Source organism: Chrysemys picta, chromosome 2 (genome assembly GCF_011386835.1).
Source record: "Chrysemys picta bellii isolate R12L10 chromosome 2, ASM1138683v2, whole genome shotgun sequence".
Classification (NCBI taxonomy): Eukaryota; Metazoa; Chordata; order Testudines; family Emydidae; genus Chrysemys; species Chrysemys picta.
Genome location: NC_088792.1, coordinates 62,308,720 through 62,326,649, shown reverse-complemented (window position 1 = coordinate 62,326,649; position 17,930 = coordinate 62,308,720). Strand labels below are relative to the sequence as shown.

The following is a 17,930-nucleotide window of genomic DNA, read 5'->3' as shown; positions in this document are numbered from 1 at the left end:
GCTATCCTATCCCCCACGAAGGAGAGTAGGATGCAGCTGCAGCTGGGCCTGTCAGTGACACTGCAGTTCTTAAGAGTGCCAGTCTGCCAGGGGAAAAGAAGGAGGCTTTCAGCAATGCAGAGAGGCAGTCCCTCTGTGCAGTGGGAGATGCCTTTCCCTATGGAGCTATAAAATCACCAGAGTTTGAAGGCCACACCCCTAATTCCACCTGAGAGAAGCACTTTGAAAATTCCACCAGGCAAACCCAGGTGGGCTCTCTGGCCCCTGTAGAAGAGGCTGTTGAAGGGTACAATGTGGCATTTAATTTATACAACAATCTCTGAAAAATAACTCTATTCCATATTAAATTCTTTCGTGCCCCTCATTGTATCAGCCACCATAGCTCATGTCATTCCAGAACAGTAGCACCTAAAGGTCAAACAAGCTTTTATTTTTTTTTTTAGTTAAAAGCAAACACTCCTTTGGAAAAAGCCATAGTGTGTGATTGCTGAAAGGTTGGCTAAGAGACACAGTAATATTTCCTTTATGCAGTCTGCTTCAGTGGTTTCCACAGCTGGAATCCAAATAATAAATGTACCATCACCAGCCACCAAAATAAAAAGGATGTGAAATGTATTAATAATAATATTTCAGCAAGATCTAGTGCAAAAAAATGGTTTTAAGACTTTCCATATTCTACTTGTTTGGTCTTTTCTATTTTAACGTAGGAGAATAAAATATGCTGCTTTAGACCATATTTCTGTTAAAGCTACTACAGGTTTATGAGGGTGCTAAAATGGTGCAGCAAACATAAAAATTAGCATCAGAGTTTTGTAGGGTTATTTATTGCTCTTATTTAACTAAATATATGGTAGTTATTGGCATTTCCATGTAAGCAGGTTTGTTTTTCAAAAATTTGAATTCATGTCTGGTATACAGTCAATCAATCTACATTTGCACAACACCTTTTTCAGACAAGCTCCTTAACAAGCATTCTGAAATATCAGATTTACATTAATACCCACTGAATCAGAAGCCATTCAATGCAGGACTGAAAAAAATTTTTTTTAATGTAGTTTGCATAGAGGTGGGTGCTGGGTCAATTTCTACCAGGGTTACAAAGTCTAAAGGCATGGTTTTTCCATATGTGGTTTGTCATTTTGGATGAATATTGGTGTAAAGCAGCACAAAATCAGACAGCAAACAGTGTTTTTTTTTAATGAAAGCAATGGATTTTGAAAGAAATAAGAGGCATTGGTGATTCAGTAGGTGGCACTCTTCCCTCTGAGTAGATATTGAACTAATGTCCTGGCTCGGAGTTGTCTATGGGTCATTGTGCTGTTGAGGTGTAGCTGTCTTTCAGATGAGCTACAAAACTATGGTCTTGACCACTTGTGACCTTAAAGAATCCATGATAGTTTTCATGAGAGTATGGGTGTTAATCCCAATGTCCTGCCCAAATTTCAACTCTGGTAATTAGATAATATCTTCAGTGCCTAAATCTTCTACGCAATTTCAACTGGATATGGTATTCACTCTTACTTTAGGTCATGAACTATTGCTGTACATTATTAAACAGTTGTTGAGTTTCACCCAGAGGTGGCTGCATTTTAGTTGAGGGAAAAGTGGTTCTTATATAAATAGGTATGTATAATCATTGAACAGTCATTTGGACAAAGCTACTATATAAAGATCCTGTAGAGATAACAAAAATTAATATCCACTTTCGTACCAAAGCACATTTTTAAAGCCTGGAAACAAAGGGAAAGACATTAAAGATCTAGCTAGTCATGCCATATCGGAAAATAAGTAGACAGTAATAAAAGAACAAAATATTTGTAATAGAAATTATTAGCAGAAATAGGCCCAAGCAACAAAGTGCAGACACTAATCAGAATGTTGGTCAGAGGCTGCAGTTTTTGTTCAGAGCATTACAACCATAAAACTCAGATGCAAAGCTTGGCAGAATACATGTCGCACCCTTCTGAGAGGTGGAGTTTCCAATGGAGTGGTGTGCCTTCACACCTCCTCTGATGCAGGTCTATGCCTACTAAGCACACTCTGCCCTGTACTATTTACATCTCAGACACATCTGACTCTTTACTGTACAAAGCACTGGAACTTGAATTGTTGGGTAGTGTCAGTGAACTAGACTAGGTGGCCTATCAGGTCTTTCCATCTCTTACTTTGGTGGGTCTGTCATTTGAATTCCAACTGAGAACTCAAGAATTAGGGGAAAAAACACATAAAAAGTCCTACATTTTCATTATTTTGGGCTTGTATAATGAGGGTATTTAATCTCCTGCTATGTGTTTCCTATACATCTTGATTTTTAAGCCTTGTCTACACTACAGGGGGAGATTGATCTAAGTTACACAACTTCAGCTACGTGAATAATGTAGCTGAAGTCAATGTACTTAGGCTAGGCCTACACTACCCGCCTGAATCGGCGGGTAGAAATCGACCTCTCGGGGATCAATTTATCGCGTCCCATCGGGACGCGACAATCGATCCCCGAATCGACGCTCTTACTCCACCAGCGGAGGTGGGAGTAAGCGCCGTCGACAGGAAGCCGCAAAAGTCGATTTTGCCGCTGTCCTCACAGCGGGGTAAGTCGGCTGCGATACATCGAATTCAGCTACGCTATTCACGTAGCTGAATTTGCGTATCTTAAATAGACTCCCCCCTGTAGTGTAGATGTACCCTTAGATCTACTTACCACGGAGTCCACACTATGTGATGTCGACTGGAGATGCTCTCCTGTCAACTCCCCTTGCGCTTCTCATTCAGGTGGAGTACAGGAGTCGACGGGAGAGCAATCTGTGGTTGATTTATCAGGTCTTCACTAGACCCGCTAAATTGACCGCCGAAGCATCGATCGCGGCATGTCAATCCCCCGGTAAGTGTAGACAAGCCTAGTGTAATGTAAATGAGAAAGCTAAGGAAATGTCTGTCATTTAAATTCCATGAACTCTTTTTTTTAATTCAAATGTATGCATACAAATGTTATTCCTTCAAATGAGCAATGAGTGGTCACTGGCCTGGGTCTGGGTACTACTCTAACTATGATAATTCCGATCAATTTGAGGAAATTTATGAGATGATCTCAGTTGGAGTCTGGATCGTATAGTTCCCCTGAAACAATCAGTTAAGAGAGAACATGGACTGTTTATGGACTTTGGATAGCAAAAACTAGCACAATGGCAATGCAAAAAAATGTTAGTTATTATTAACGCACTTGCAACATGTAGCGCCAATCAATTACATACTCTTTTCAATTTCGATATCTAAAGATGACATGTTAGTACAGCTGGCATGGCTTATAATTTATGAATTTGACATCAGAATTAATGACATAATTACGTATTGCTGTAAAATGCCTATACATGAAATATTAAGTTAAGCTCTATTACAAATAAGAAATATTTGTCATTTAGCACTATTACTGATAATATGGTTTTCTTGGTTTTGTAACCCTTCAGCACTATACCTAATCTGTTAAAGGAAACATAACATCATCTGGCCACAACAGCCTCCTGCACAGTGCAGATTAAATAACCACAATGATTTCCTGTAGCGAATGGGAGGAAGAAAGAGTGGATGTGTTACCCACAAAAAAGGCATGGCCAGTCTGCCCCAACACAGCACATGATCCACATGGCCAAAACCCAGTGTTGGAGGGCATCAATGGGCTGTTTGCCACTTCATCCCATTACTAGCAGCATAGCTGATTGAATAGTATATGTGTAGTGTTCAGTTTGTTATGGCTCACACTCGTATTTATTCCCTATTCACAAGTATTCCAATGACTGCCAGGTATTTGTGAAAAAGTTCATGAACCCCAGAAGTTTCATGCATTTTCACATGAATAATCATCATTTAGCCCAAAATGCAGAATGAAAGTTCATTATCTGGCATTTATTACTCTCCTGTTCAAAAACTTCATTATCCAATAAAGGAGAAACAATATCATGTGACTCAGGTGACCAATCACAATCCCACAACATAAATACCAAACATTTAAAGCAAATAGATTGTGAGCAACCAAGAGGTCAAATTGATTTTTCAGAACTATGTGGTGAACAACAAATACACTCTCTGAAATAAGGATTTGATTGTGAACAATTTACTAATAAAAAAAGGGTGCATTATTAGACAAATTAAATTCATAATTAATATTATTTATAACTAAAAGTTTGACCAGATGTACACAGCAGTAGCTTGCAATGGGCCAGCTACAAGGATACCCTAGTCCTACAAGACATGATGATACAAAGATGGCAGGGGTTGCAATCATTTTGAAGGACAGAATTAGAATTCAAAATGAATTTGACGAATTGGAGAATTGGTCTAAAATCAACAATATGAAATTCAATAAAGGTAAGTGCAAAGTATTGAAGTTAGGAAAGAAAAAACAAATTCACAACTACAAAACATGAAATAACTGGCTATGTGGTAGCACTGCTGAAAAGGGTCTGGGTGTTATAATAGGTCACAAATTGAATATGAGTCAACAAAGCGATGCAATTTCAAAAAAGGCTAATATCGTTCTGGGACGTATTACCAGGAGTGTCGTATGTAAGACCCGGGAGGTAATTGTCCTGCTCTACTCAGCTCTCACAAGGCCTCAGCTGGAGTACTTTGTCCAAGTCTGGGTGCTACACTTTAGGAAAGATGACCACAAATTGGAGAAAGTCCAAAGGAAAACACAAAAATGATAAAAGGTTTAAAAAACCTGACCTAAAAGGAAAGTTTAAAAACTGGGCATGTTTAGTCTTGAAAAAAGAAGACTGAAGAGGGACCTGATAACAGTCTTCAAATACAGTAAGGACTGTTATAAGGAGGACTTTGATCAACTGTTCTCGATGTCCATGACAAGTAGGACAAGAAGTTATGAGCTTAATCTGAAACAAGGGAGATTTAGGTTAGATATTAGGAAAAACTTTCTAACTATAAGGGTAGTTATGCTCTTGAACAGAGTTCCAAGGGAGGCTGTGGGATCTCCATTATTGGAGGTTTTTAAGATTAGGATGGAAAAACACCCATCAGGGATGGTCTAGGTTTACTTTTTCCTGCCTCAGCACAGTGGTCTGGACTCGATGACGTCTCTAGGTCCCTTTCAGGCCTACAGTTCTATGATTCTATGTTGGGTCTCAAGATTCCTACTTTATGTTGCAGCAGATTTCCACATAAGCAAAGCCCTTTCAGGGCCCAATTCAAAGCCCACTGAAGTCAATGGGAATCTTTCCATTAACTTCAATGGGTTTTGGATCAGGCTCTTACCTGGGCTGAGTTGTTCACTTTTTGACATTAGGACCCACAAATATAACCAGTCAATTTGACATGTGGTATTTTCTCAGAACACTTTCCTCTTCTTTTCTTGCCTTAGACAGCTTGAGAGTGCCTATTTTCCTTACCACTTTTCACTCCTCTTTAGTAACCTTCCGCAAGGGTGATTCTGTATTATTTCAGAAGTATCATGTTCCAGCTCTTCAAACTGGTTCATCCACTTGTAGCAAATTATGTATTGTGCAGTGGGATGTTGATTTTGACTCTACACAAGCATTTCTTTACAGGATCCATAAAGAAGATGTAGGTTTTGGTGACATTGTGAACAAGCTCCTGTGATTCATAGTTAATTCCTGCTCTTTACTACAGATAAATGGGTGTGTCCTAGGGTTCTCTCCAATCTGCTTTGATAGAGTTTTAGCAGAGGATGAGGAAGCCACAATAAGTCCAACAATATAAAAAAAACCTCCCAAAGTTGTTGAATTTTCAGAATTAGGATCAGAGACATCAAAAGGAATCTTCTGGCACAATCCTAAGAGTGCCTCAGTTCTGATGAATATAGAAAAGAGAGAAAATCCCATTTATAATTTGTGTTTTTAACTAACAAAATGAAATGCCTGTTTTACTCAGTGATGAACTGTTTACAAAATACAGTTTACGACACAGGCTTTGTAATTGTAAGCATCATATTACATCTTTTGCTGCATAAGATACTCATAACAAATTCCAGGATTTATACGTATGACCTAAAAAGATCAAGTTGGGTTCCCAGGGTGAAACTGTGGCCCCATTGAAATCAATGACAAAATTCCCACTTATTTGAATGGGTCAGGATTTTATACTGTCTCTCTTTTTGGAATCATCGGTTCTCAGACTGTGATCTGCAGAAAGCTCACTGGTCACTAGGTTTTGACTCTTCTCCTGGTTTTCAGCTGCAAAACTTCATTAAATCCAGCTAAAAATACCTTAACTACTTTCCAGCTATTAGTTTGCCCTGTTAGCAGTTGGTGTAGTTGCCTGAGGTATGTTATGTGACTGCACATGGGAGGGGAGGTGGTTCTGGAGACAATCTATCTATTAATATAGAGACACATTATGAAAAAGTTTGTGTGCCATTTTAGAAAGTAACTCTTTAACAACAGATTCAATGTTGTTGTTATCAATCTGACACAATAACCAACAAAACAGATGAAACAGTTAAATTATTGCTGGCTGGTTTTTTTTTTTTGTTTTTTTTTAAAGATGACATCAGTTCCTCTAACTGAACAACTTATGATTCTAAATTCTTCAATGCAAAGAAAAATCATTTTAGGGTTTGCTGTCAGCAGAAGCATCATGGTTTCAGCAGCTCCATCAGTAAAATATTAGGACAGTTTTTAAAAGGAGCTGTATTCTTAATTTGTTGTTTCTGCACTTATGGGTTTAGCTAGCACTGAACATTTGTGGTGGTGGCTATGTTTACAGGAATAACAAATGAGCCCGCTACCGCTCTGTTTGATTTCTTTAATAAAAAACAAGGTCTGCTATATTATTACATGTACTATAGGATTGTGAATGGCCCATTACAATTAATAGGCGATCCATTTGCCAGAAATGATGGATTTTACTCTTTTTGACCTAATGAATAGTATAGAGTGTTATCACTTATACTCTATATTGAACCATAGTACTGCATAATGTTACTTCAGTCCATTCTGAGATAGTCAAAATTGTCATTCTTTTTGTTAGAGCAATGATCAAATATTGACATTTCTTCAGTTCATATAAATAGATACAACCTTCTTACATGCAACTTGGTCAATATATTCTGATGTTCACATTAGGGATGTGGAAATCAATGTAGTTTTCCTGTTATTCTTTTATGATTAAATCAATTGAAGTTATTTACTCATAGCAGAAAATACGGGTGATTGCCAACCCTAGGGCTTGGTGAATTGCTTTCTCACTACTGCTGCCCAGTAATGAGAAGGTGCAGGTTCTCTTCAGGGGTTGACTAAACCTGCTCATATATAGCAGCAATCTGAAGTGCATAAATTGTTTATTATTAAGGGCTATCAATGTTTCCTGGCAAAGGGCATCTTTATCCTTTGCCGTTGCATTAACATTGACAAAGCAGGGGAATACTGAAACCCAGCATTGTTGATCAGATGGAGCAAAATAACAGACATGAAGCAATTCAGCTAGAAACCCAGTATTCTTGATACATCTGTGGTTATGTAGAAAGATCAATTAAAGACAATGGAATTATCAGTTAAATTGAATGGGCAAACAAGACTTGTGGAGACACTTTTGCTAAGACTTGGAAACCACTTAGGAAAGATAGAAGACCTAAATAGATTCATATTAAAACTTCTTGTCCCAGGAGCTTAATTTGACATAATAAATGTGGTGGACAGGCTATGTTATTTAAAGATGGGAATAAATATCACTTTGCATACCATATTGCTCTTGTTTATGCAGGGCTATAGTCATGTGTTGGAATACAAATTTTACATTGGTAGAATGAAATATTTACAAGTTAACTTCCCCACCACCGCCCTCACACCTGTTTTTTTTAAGTACGTACACAATTTCTGTAGTGCTTTTTCAGATGAACTCATGCTTCATTCATGAATAGTGTGGTGCTTCAGTCTATTTGAATAACTTGAAGATGTAGAAAGTGGCATGAACATAACACTCAAACTGTGCAGGATCAACCAGTTTGTGAGCCTTAAATCAGGGAATGCCATGATCTAATTCCATCCAGCTAAAGAACAAATCATGTAGAAATACATCCTTCTCTTACACTACCCTCTACTTCAAGGGAATGACAAGAAAATGATAGAATGGAAGGGGTTAAGCTGCCCAATCTTCCAGAAGACTGTTTTTTAATCACCAGTATATGTGCTATTGGGGGCATGAGGCCCACTATTATTTAAATATATTTTAAACATATTATTTAAACATCCATGGCCCAGTTGAGGTGGAAGGATTGTACGTGAATGAAAATCCCAATTTGGGCCCTGATTCAGGAAAGCACATGCTTAACTTTAAGCATATGTTAAAGTCCTCTTGATTTCAATGAGAATGTGCTTTACTGCTTTTTTGAATATAGGTGCTTTCCTGACTGAAAACCCTAGATAGGATACTCTTTCTCCATCTTCATTCTCATACTTTCCCACCTTGCTGTGTTATTATCTCTTCCTCTGGAAGAAAAGAGGAGTATGAGAAAGAGAGAAGTCTTCATAAACCATATGCACAACTAGTCTCCCTCCCATTAAAGCCAATGAGGCAAAGTCAACTAAGATGAGTGCTCATCTGGGGTAATTCTGCTGACTTCCATCAAGTCACTTCATCAACATGAAAGTAGACTTTTGATTAATGGTTGTAAAGTACAGTAGCAAATTAACAGAACTTCTAATGGACCATCTGAACCAGTCCTCCCCATTTTCCAGAGGGGTCCTCTAACTCTGAGACGCCATACAACTAGGGAAGTGTTTCTTAATGACTGGCCCATGGACTGGCGTCAGTCCCTAAGATCTGCTTGACACAGTTTTGGAAGGCAGCAAGCCAGCCCCTGGTATCAAAAAGATTGAGAAACACTATGCTAGAGGATTTAGAGCTCTGCCTATTTGATCAAGATGTTTTTATCTGGTTTTGCTTGTACGGGTATTGTACAGTAAACCACCAAGATGTCACACTGAAAATTCATCCCCAAATAATGCTACTTTCATACAGATTTAAACTTTATTATTTTGTGCAAATCTGGATAAATTATTAGTCCACATTATGATCTAAATACTCAGCCATTTGGTTTTCAGAAATTCTTATTCTCTCTCTCTTTATTTATGTTTTTAATTGTATTGCATTTTGACTGTTTATGCAACACCTCAAGTCCTGAGTGCTTTCGGGGGTGGGTGGGAATTGGGCAGATATCACTTTAAAAATGATCAGTTATTATTATGAGTGCTATAAATCACCTCCTGAATTTCAGTTTGTTTAAACACTTAAAAGTAATAAAATGAAGAATCCACTCCCCACCCCTAAAAAAACACACACCCATACTCCGGACTGAGATCATATTTGCCAAGTTTTAATCAAAAGAGATTTTATGGCTGAGTTTTAAGCTTCTTAAACTAGAGGTATGTAATAGAAGCATTGACAGACCCTTAATTATATCGATGAGACTGAGTGCTGCTATAATAAAAGTTAGGAGCTAATTCATAAAAACATGCCTAATACTCAACACAGAGCTAGGTGAGAATATAAACAATGACAAACTTTCCAAGGCAGCAATGTATTCAGATTTTGCTTGAGAAATTGGGGTAGTTCATTTCTGTTCTTCAGAAGCAGCAGTTTCAGAAACTGAGCTCATCAACTGAAAAAAACACCCAAACTCTAGAGCCTTTGATTCAACAAAACCACTGCAGCTGAGATTTTACAAAGCAACAATTGGAAGCTCAATTCCCATTATTTTTTATGGGAACTGGGCATCCAAATCTTTTAGGAGGCTTTGACAAAGTCAGCCAGGAACTCCAAGACAAAAAAGTGCAAGTGGGGAATATAAAAATATGCATAGATCAGAAGCCCATATTCAACAGGGTCTCAAAGTTAACAGCAGGATCTGAAAGTCAATACCAGAATGAATTAGACACGAAAGGAATGACTTCAGAATGAGCATATTATGACCTGAACATTTAGAACGGGCAACAATGACTGACTGGCAGTAGTACTTCAAATGAAGTGAATGCTAATAGAGGTTGCCAGGGGACCAATTAGAAACGTATTGAAATAAGTCAACTTGGAGGTAATAAAGGTACTGTATATGCAAATGTCAAAATATCTGAAGGTAAAGTGGGCTCATTTAAGCAATCTTTTAGCGATGGTAAGAAGATCACTTTGTAACATTAGAGACTTTGAGCCAATTTCTGCTCTCAGTTGCACAAGTCTAAATCTGGCATAACTCCATTGACTTCACCAGCATAAGTGGGGTCAGAATTTGTCCCAGGGTTTCTTAAATGTCAGTGGAGTCATTTACTCAGATTCTGAAATAGGGGATATCTGCAAAATTGATAAGTTACCATAGGTGATTCCTTAATTAATTTCCCCTCACCTTCTTTGAGATGAACTAGTCTGCTGCTTACATCTGGGCAGAGAAACGGATGAGGTTTCCTTCAAAAATGTTCACAGTCATTCATTAATGACACTCCAAGAAAGGGCAGTTTGCCCCTCTTCCAGTACTGTTGCCCCCTCATCAACGTCCTACTTCTTCACCAGCCTGAACCTGGCCACGAATTCCAAGATCATTTTTTAACCTGGCCACTCCTCAAACCATCATCTTGAGACACATGCCCATCAAACTCTAGTGGCCAGCTCTCTCTGGGTAAACAATCTTTCCAATGAATATATTTATCAGTCATTATAAAAAAATAATGTTTTGCATATAAGAAACACAGTTAAGTATCTTGATGACACCTAGTAAATTTTAAATATAATTTTTCATGTTATATGAGTGACAGTCTTCTCGGAAAGAGTTAGGAAACGTTCATGTTATGCGACTGCAAGCTCAATTTGTTAATAAAGACTATACCTTGCCCTGAAGGTTTTTTCCAGCTGCAGCCCCTGAAGCACAAATGTCGAGCATGTATCACACAGAACTGTCAGTTACTACTGGAGCCAGAAAATTGTTGTTTCAAATGTTACAGTACAGGAAAATCGCCTCTCTGCACTTGCTGCCAAAAAAATGACAGCTTAATTTATGCCATGCTGAAGCTACATTACAGAGCCATTCAGCCTGGCAGTCAAGTACACTCCACGCTCACATCTTCCCCCTGTGCAAATGCACTGGGAAGAAATACACAGGGACTGTAATAAGGACAATTGGCTGCAGTGTTTTCCATGTCAGTGGAACTAAATACAGGTGAAACGGTATCAGCAATAAATAACATCATCCGAACTTCATATGCAAACCACAATTCAGCATGTGGATTCTCGAATAATCAGTGAGGATGGCTGACAGAATTGTTATGCATGAAGTGGATTATGGAGAGGTTTGCTTGTGTCAAACCCCTGGGTTTTATGTTGAGGGGAGGTGCTGAGGTATTACCCATGCCTTTGAAAATTATGTCAGTATCCTTGGTTCAGACCTTCAAAACTTGGCAACGTTTACACTTTCTGAAATTAAAAATCTGACAGTATTAAAGCACAGCCCAGTGTCGATATTTGTCATCAAGGTTTTCAGCAAGACATTAAAGATGCACACATTCCTTAAAAATGAACAGCCAACCAATCAAACCCCATAAAATTATCAACCTGAGCTATCCTACATTGCTCTTGTATTTTAAGACCAAAGCTCAATCCATTTGACACTGAAACAATGATCAGCCACATATTTTGGTGACGTGTTAATAGAATGAACGGAGATTAGGATGTGGGGTTCTTTTGCTTAGTTGATTCATATTAATCCCATCATAATTATTTCAGAAAGATTCCCAGATTTTAAAGAATAATTAAGAACTCCAATTCCCTTTGCAAACTCAACAAGACCAAAAATAGGCTATCTAAATGTCATTTTATTTATTTCAGTTTCTTCTTCCTTTTCCTACTAGCCACAACATTCCTTTTCTACATTCCTTTTGTACCAGCTGCAACATCATGCTCTTCACTTATCTTTAAAATGCTTTGCAAAAAATAAGCTGATTTTCACAACAGCTCTGTGAGACAGAAAACAATAAAACAAAAAAGGCTTCATAACATACATCAAATGAATTTACAATGTTTTTAAAGGGTTATAATTCTTCTGTCTAATCTATTTTAGGTTTTCTTATCCCCAAAGTATGTAGTACTATGCTCTAGACAAATGTAAATGATTTGTAAAATGTATATAGTCCTGAATATTATTTAGAACATGCTTGGAAATTCTGTACATTAATAAATAACTGCAGAATTCATCAATAGGTGATGCTTAAAATGAAGTGTTGCTTAGTACTGATTTGAATTCACAGGCTTCACTTCACCAGGTTTGTGCCCACATTTCTTTTGATTGGAATAGTTCACATCCCCCCCTTTTCAGAGTTTTAGTTGACCCCAAGATCACAAAGGGAAACTCTTGTTTCACGTTACATTGTGAAAAACAACTAGTTTTGCACGATTTTGATGCTGACTCATAAACCTGGCCCAGGTTCACCCAACAGTAGCAAATCATAGCAAGTCTTTCAGCACAGGTAGGTTAACTGGCCTGTTTGGAGTGGAACACCAAACTGAAACCAAGTCAGACTTGCATTGCTTCCCTTTTAATTGTAAATATTTAGGACGTTAGTATTATCCAAGAATCTTCCATAGGATAACTAAAGGGCAAATTCTGCTCAGACTTGCACCCGGTGCAATCCCATGGAGTTTTCTTTCCATAAGAAATAGGTTCTCAAACTACAAAGAGTAGTGCCAGGTTCCTCTTATTTGGAAAGAAAATGTTGGCATTGAGTTTCTCCAGGATGATTAGCCATCCCAAGTTCCACCATCAGCTTGGCAAAAACTGCTCTTCGTCTATGTACTCATCTCAGCTCATACAAATCTTCTGTAGTTTAACTTTGTCAAGATTTGGAGCCTTTTTATCAAATAGAATAAGGTGGCAATGCGCTAAAGGAAAAATTAGTTTCACAAGGGCAGAAAGTGCTTTTTGCATGTTCTTGTCTCACCTGTAGGGAAGGCTCATTGGAGTAATTAGAGCATGGAGCTGAGGTGTCACTTAATCCCTCTTGGCCTTCGTTTACCCATCTGTAAAAGGGAGAAAATTGCCTACTTTACAAGGTTGTTGTAAGGCTTGACTGATGAACATTGGTAAAGCAGTTGGAGATTATAATTATGATTTATTGTATAGCGCCACAGGTGTTCATAGCACTTTACAGGCAAGTAAAAAGTGCCTTCATGACCATACAATCTTTAGCTGAACGATCAAATACTATTTCATAACTGTGTGCCACAAGGTTTCTTGCACTTTCTTCTGAAGTATCTGATTCTGGTCACTGTGGGAGACAGGATCCTGGTCCCACTATGCAAAGTAGTATTTAGCCATGGTAAAATTCTGTGACTAGCTTGATTTTACATTGATCTCTACTAACACCAAACTAGCTCCACACACAGCTCTAAGCCCTACTGTCAGCAAACCAAGACATATCTATGCCTTAGATAGCTACAAGTTGTTGGGGGTCTCAAGCCTACAAGAGTATAATTCATACCAGATAGTATGAAAGTTGTGATGTCCTCTGGCTGCCCCGACTAACTCGTTTCCTCCCATTCTTCCTTCTTTACTTCTTTAGAAATGCACATTCCCCTGTCCCTAATTTTTTTAACAGAGGGAGAATCCTGCTGGGACCCTTCCCTGCTCCTCTGTAATGTTTCAATATTTTAAAATGAAAATAAAAAGGAAGATGCAGACTGAAAAGGTTCAGTAGAATGGCCATAAAATGGGGTTACTCTTGACTGGAGCTGGTTGAATTATTTGGATTATCTGTTAGTCCTCTTGACTAGTTATGAATTGTACATGAATCAGTTCAGATTTCGGTACCTATATTTGTTACTTGCAAGTATTTGCCAAATAGTTTATATGAACAATTTTCACTCTCTGAGGTGTTTGCAAACTGTTCACTTCCTATTGGCAATGTGTTATTGATCACATATGTATTGTTTCCTCTTCCAAACTGGATGACTGAAGCTTTTTAGAACAGATGAATCATTGAATCATAGAACTGGAAGGGACCTCGAGAGGTCATCTAGTCCAGTCCCCTGCACTGGTGGCAGGACTAAGTATTATCTAAACCATTCCTGACAGGAGTCTGTCAAACCTGCTCTTAAAAATCTCCAATGATGGAGATTCCACAGCCTCTCTAGGCAATTTATTTCAGTGCTTAACCACCTTGACAGTTAGGAAGTTTTTCCTAATGTCCTCCCTTGCTGCAATTTAAGCCCATTGCTTCTTGTCCTATCCTCAGAGGTTAAGAAAAACAATTTTTCTTCCTCCTCCTTGTAACAACCTTTTACATTCTTGAAAGCTGTTATCATGTCCCCTCTCAGTCTTCTCTTTTCCAGACTAAACAGACCCAACTTTTTCAATCTTCCCTCATAGGTCATGTTTTCTAGACCTTTAATCATTTTTGTTGCTCTTCTCTGGACTTTCTCCAATTTGTCCACATCCTTCCTGAAATGTGGTGCCCAGAACTGGACACAATACTCCAATTGAGGCCTAATCAGCGCAGAGTACAGCAGAAGAATTACTTCTCATGTCTTGCTTACAACACTCCTGCTAATACATCCCAGAAGAATGTTCGCTTTTTTTGCAACGGTGTTACTCTGTTGACTCATATTTAACTTGTGATCCACTATGACCCCCAGATCCCTTTCCACAGTACTTCTTGGGCAGTCATTTCCCATTTTGTATGTGTGCAACTGATCCTTCCTAAATGGAGTACTTTGCATTTGCTCTTTTTGAATTTCATCCTATTTACTTCAGACCATTTCTCCACTTTGTCCAGATCATTTTGAATTTTAATCCTATCCTTCAAGGCACTTGCAACCCCTCCCAGCTTAGTATTGTCCACAAACTTTATAAGTGTACTCTGTATGCCATTAGCTAAATCACTGATGAAGATATTGAAGAGAACCCGGACCCAGAAGTGATCCCTGCGGGACCCCACTCGTTATGCCCTTCCAGCATGACTGTGAACCAGTGATAACTACTCTCCAGGACCGGTTTTCCAACCAGTTTTGCACCCACCTTATAGTAGCTCCATCTAGGTTGCATTTCCCTAGTTTGTTTATGAGAAGATCATGTGAGACCGTATCAAAAGCTTTACTAAAGTCAAGATATACCACGTCTACCGCATTCTCCCTATCCATAAGGCTTATTACCCTGTCAAAGAAAGCTATCAGGTTGATTTCACACAATTTGTTTTTGACAAATCCATGCTGACTGTTACTTGTCACCTTATTATCTTCTAGATGTTTGCAAATTGATTGCTTAATTATTTGCTCCATTATCTTTCCGGGTACAGAAATTAAGCTGACTGGTCTATAATTCCCTGGGTTGTCCTTATTTCCCTTTTTATAGGTGGCACTATATTTGTCCTTTTCCAGTTGTCTGGAATTTCTCCAATCTTCCATGACTTTTCAAAGATAATCGCTAATGGCTCAGATATCTCCTCAGTCAGCTCTTTGAGTATTCTAGGGTGCATTTCATCAAGCCCTGGTGACTTGAAAACATCTAATTTGTCCAAGTAATTTTTAACTTGTTCTTTCCCTATTTTAGCCTCTTCTGATTCTCCCTCATTTTCACTGGCCTTCACTATGTCAGACATCCAATCACCACCAACTTTCTTGGTGAAAACCGAAACAAAGAAGTCATTAAGCACCTCTGCCATTTCCACATTTTCTGTTATTTTCCTCCTCTCATTGAGTATTGGGCCTACCCTATCCTTGGTCTTCCTCTTGCTTCTAATGTATTGGTAGAATGTTTTCTTGTTACCCTTTATGTTTCTAGCTAGTTTGATCTTGTTTTGTGCCTTGGCCTTTCTAATTTTGTCCCTAGATACTTGTGTTATTTGTTTATAGTCATCCTTTGTAATTTGACCTAGTTTCCACTTTTTGTAGGACTCTTTTTTGATTTTTGGATCATTGAAGATCTCCTGGTTAAACCAGGGTAGTCTCTTGCCATACTTCCTATCTTTCCTACACAGTTGGACAGTTTGTTCTTGTGCCCTTAATAATGTCTCTTTGAAAAACTGCCAACTGTCTTCTATTGTTTTTCCCCTTAGATTTGCTTCCCATGGGATCTTACTTACCAACTCCCTGAGTTTGCTAAAGTCTGCCTTCTTTAAATCCACTGTCTTTATTTTGCAGCGGTTCCCAGCCAATGGGAGCTGCGAAGCTTCTTTAATTTCAAATCCAATTTATTCATTTGAGGACGGGAACCTGTTTTCAAGTGAATATAAACATTCAAAACAAGCACAAAGGTAGGAACAGTATTTGTGAAAGTAATATTGCCAAAAATGGTAAAATGAACATACCCATGAACATACTTTATTAAAATAGAAACACAACATTTGTGCGCTGTAGTATGGCTTTTTAAGGAAAAATATAACTAGGAATCTACATAGCTGAGCATCTTAAAGATCTTCAACTTTCTCACCAAACAAAATAGTTAAAGCCCCTCCCTGCACATGGAAACTTTAAACTGATATTCATTTTTGCAAGAAATATTAGTAGAAGTCTCCACTACAGAATCAAGTTTTAATACCATTGCATTCCAGCCTTTTTGTCTGTTTATAGAATTCACACCACAGTATTTCAGCACCCAATTTTCACTTCTTATATTGTGGGGAGGAAAGATTAGACCTGATACAACTTAGAGAATTTTTCACTTGACCAGAGCTCAAAGAAGTGTACATGCCTCTGCTTCCAACTGTGCATAAAACTAAGACATTTGTTCAGCTACTGATATACAAACTTCTGTAAACATCAGATGTTAGTTGAATGGATGACTTGCATCTCAGTTTTATTTGACAATGTTCCAATTAGGACTAAACCCTCTTTTCAACACACAGTATTTTGCTCTTGCAAGCAAATTTGGCCATTGGCCATCTCTCCTGTTATTGATGATGAGTCTGAGAACTGCATATACAAATGATTTAATTGCATATATAAATGAATTAATTGCATATTAGATCAATCTAATGTGGATGTACCCAATCATATAATTATTCAAAAGATAATGATTTTGTATCCATTTATCAAAGAAGTTGCATATTTAGTTCACATTTTAGGGAGATCTTTAGTAAGCAAGTTCTCTAGCAACTTACAGGAAAACATACTGCACCTTTTGCTAGTATGCTTTCTTTTCTACTTAACTCTCCTTTACTGAATAAAGTACATGGATGAGTTTTAATGAAGTGGGCATTCTTAAATATCAACATGCAAAAGCTACTTTTTGTCACTCTCTAAAAAGCACTAAACAGTGGGCTATTATTCTCAGCATTCAGTTTTGGAGAACCCAAAAAGAACTGGGGCCTTCAAGTTGGGGCATTCTTATTGGGGATGCATGAAAGATCCATTCAGCCTAGCTTGGCCAATGGCACCCTCCAATCTCACTGAGCCAATATACCATTGGCTAGGAACATGAAGACCACCACAGATCAGACTAGCTGGCTGGGGTGCCAGCCAAAACAGCTTTAAATCTGTTCAGGGGAGCAGATGGCTAAAAACATTTGTCACATGCTTCTGACATTTTTATTGCAGTTGAATGTTTGCACACTGCTACATCTATGTTCACTGGCTAATTTTTTCTTCCTTTCCTATCACATAGTTTCATTAACCTAATATTATTTTCCTTTTCTATCGTGCAATAAAAACTTTTAAGCCATGCTCGCCAGGTAGAGGGTGGACCTAGAGGGTTAATTATTTGGCAGTCGGGGTGCAGCATTTAACCTTGTAGCAGTTGGGTGACAGAGACTATGCTTTCTCTCTTGGAGCAGGAATCACTCGTCCTATATGAGGAATGATGGGGTTGATCTATAGAAGGATTTAGTGGTTGTATACAAAACTGCATGAGAATGAATTAGGCTATAGCCCATCCTGGCATTTAACTTTTTATACCACACCCATTATCATAGTATCAGAGAACCTTACTGGAGGTC

At 38.2% G+C, this 17,930-nt stretch overlaps 1 long non-coding RNA gene across 1 annotated transcript in view; it reads right to left on the bottom strand.

Moving 5' to 3' along the window:
• The window catches only part of LOC135981099 (uncharacterized), a 37,730-nt gene extending 21,519 nt beyond the window's left edge, over positions 1 to 16,211 (bottom strand). Inside the window, exons 1-2 of the long non-coding RNA XR_010598063.1 lie at positions 16,080 to 16,211; positions 12,942 to 13,020 (exon numbers count right to left, since the gene is read on the bottom strand). This is a non-coding gene — a long non-coding RNA (uncharacterized LOC135981099). The remainder of the gene's footprint in view (positions 1 to 12,941; positions 13,021 to 16,079) is intronic.
• Between the last annotated feature and the right edge of the window lie 1,719 nt (positions 16,212 to 17,930).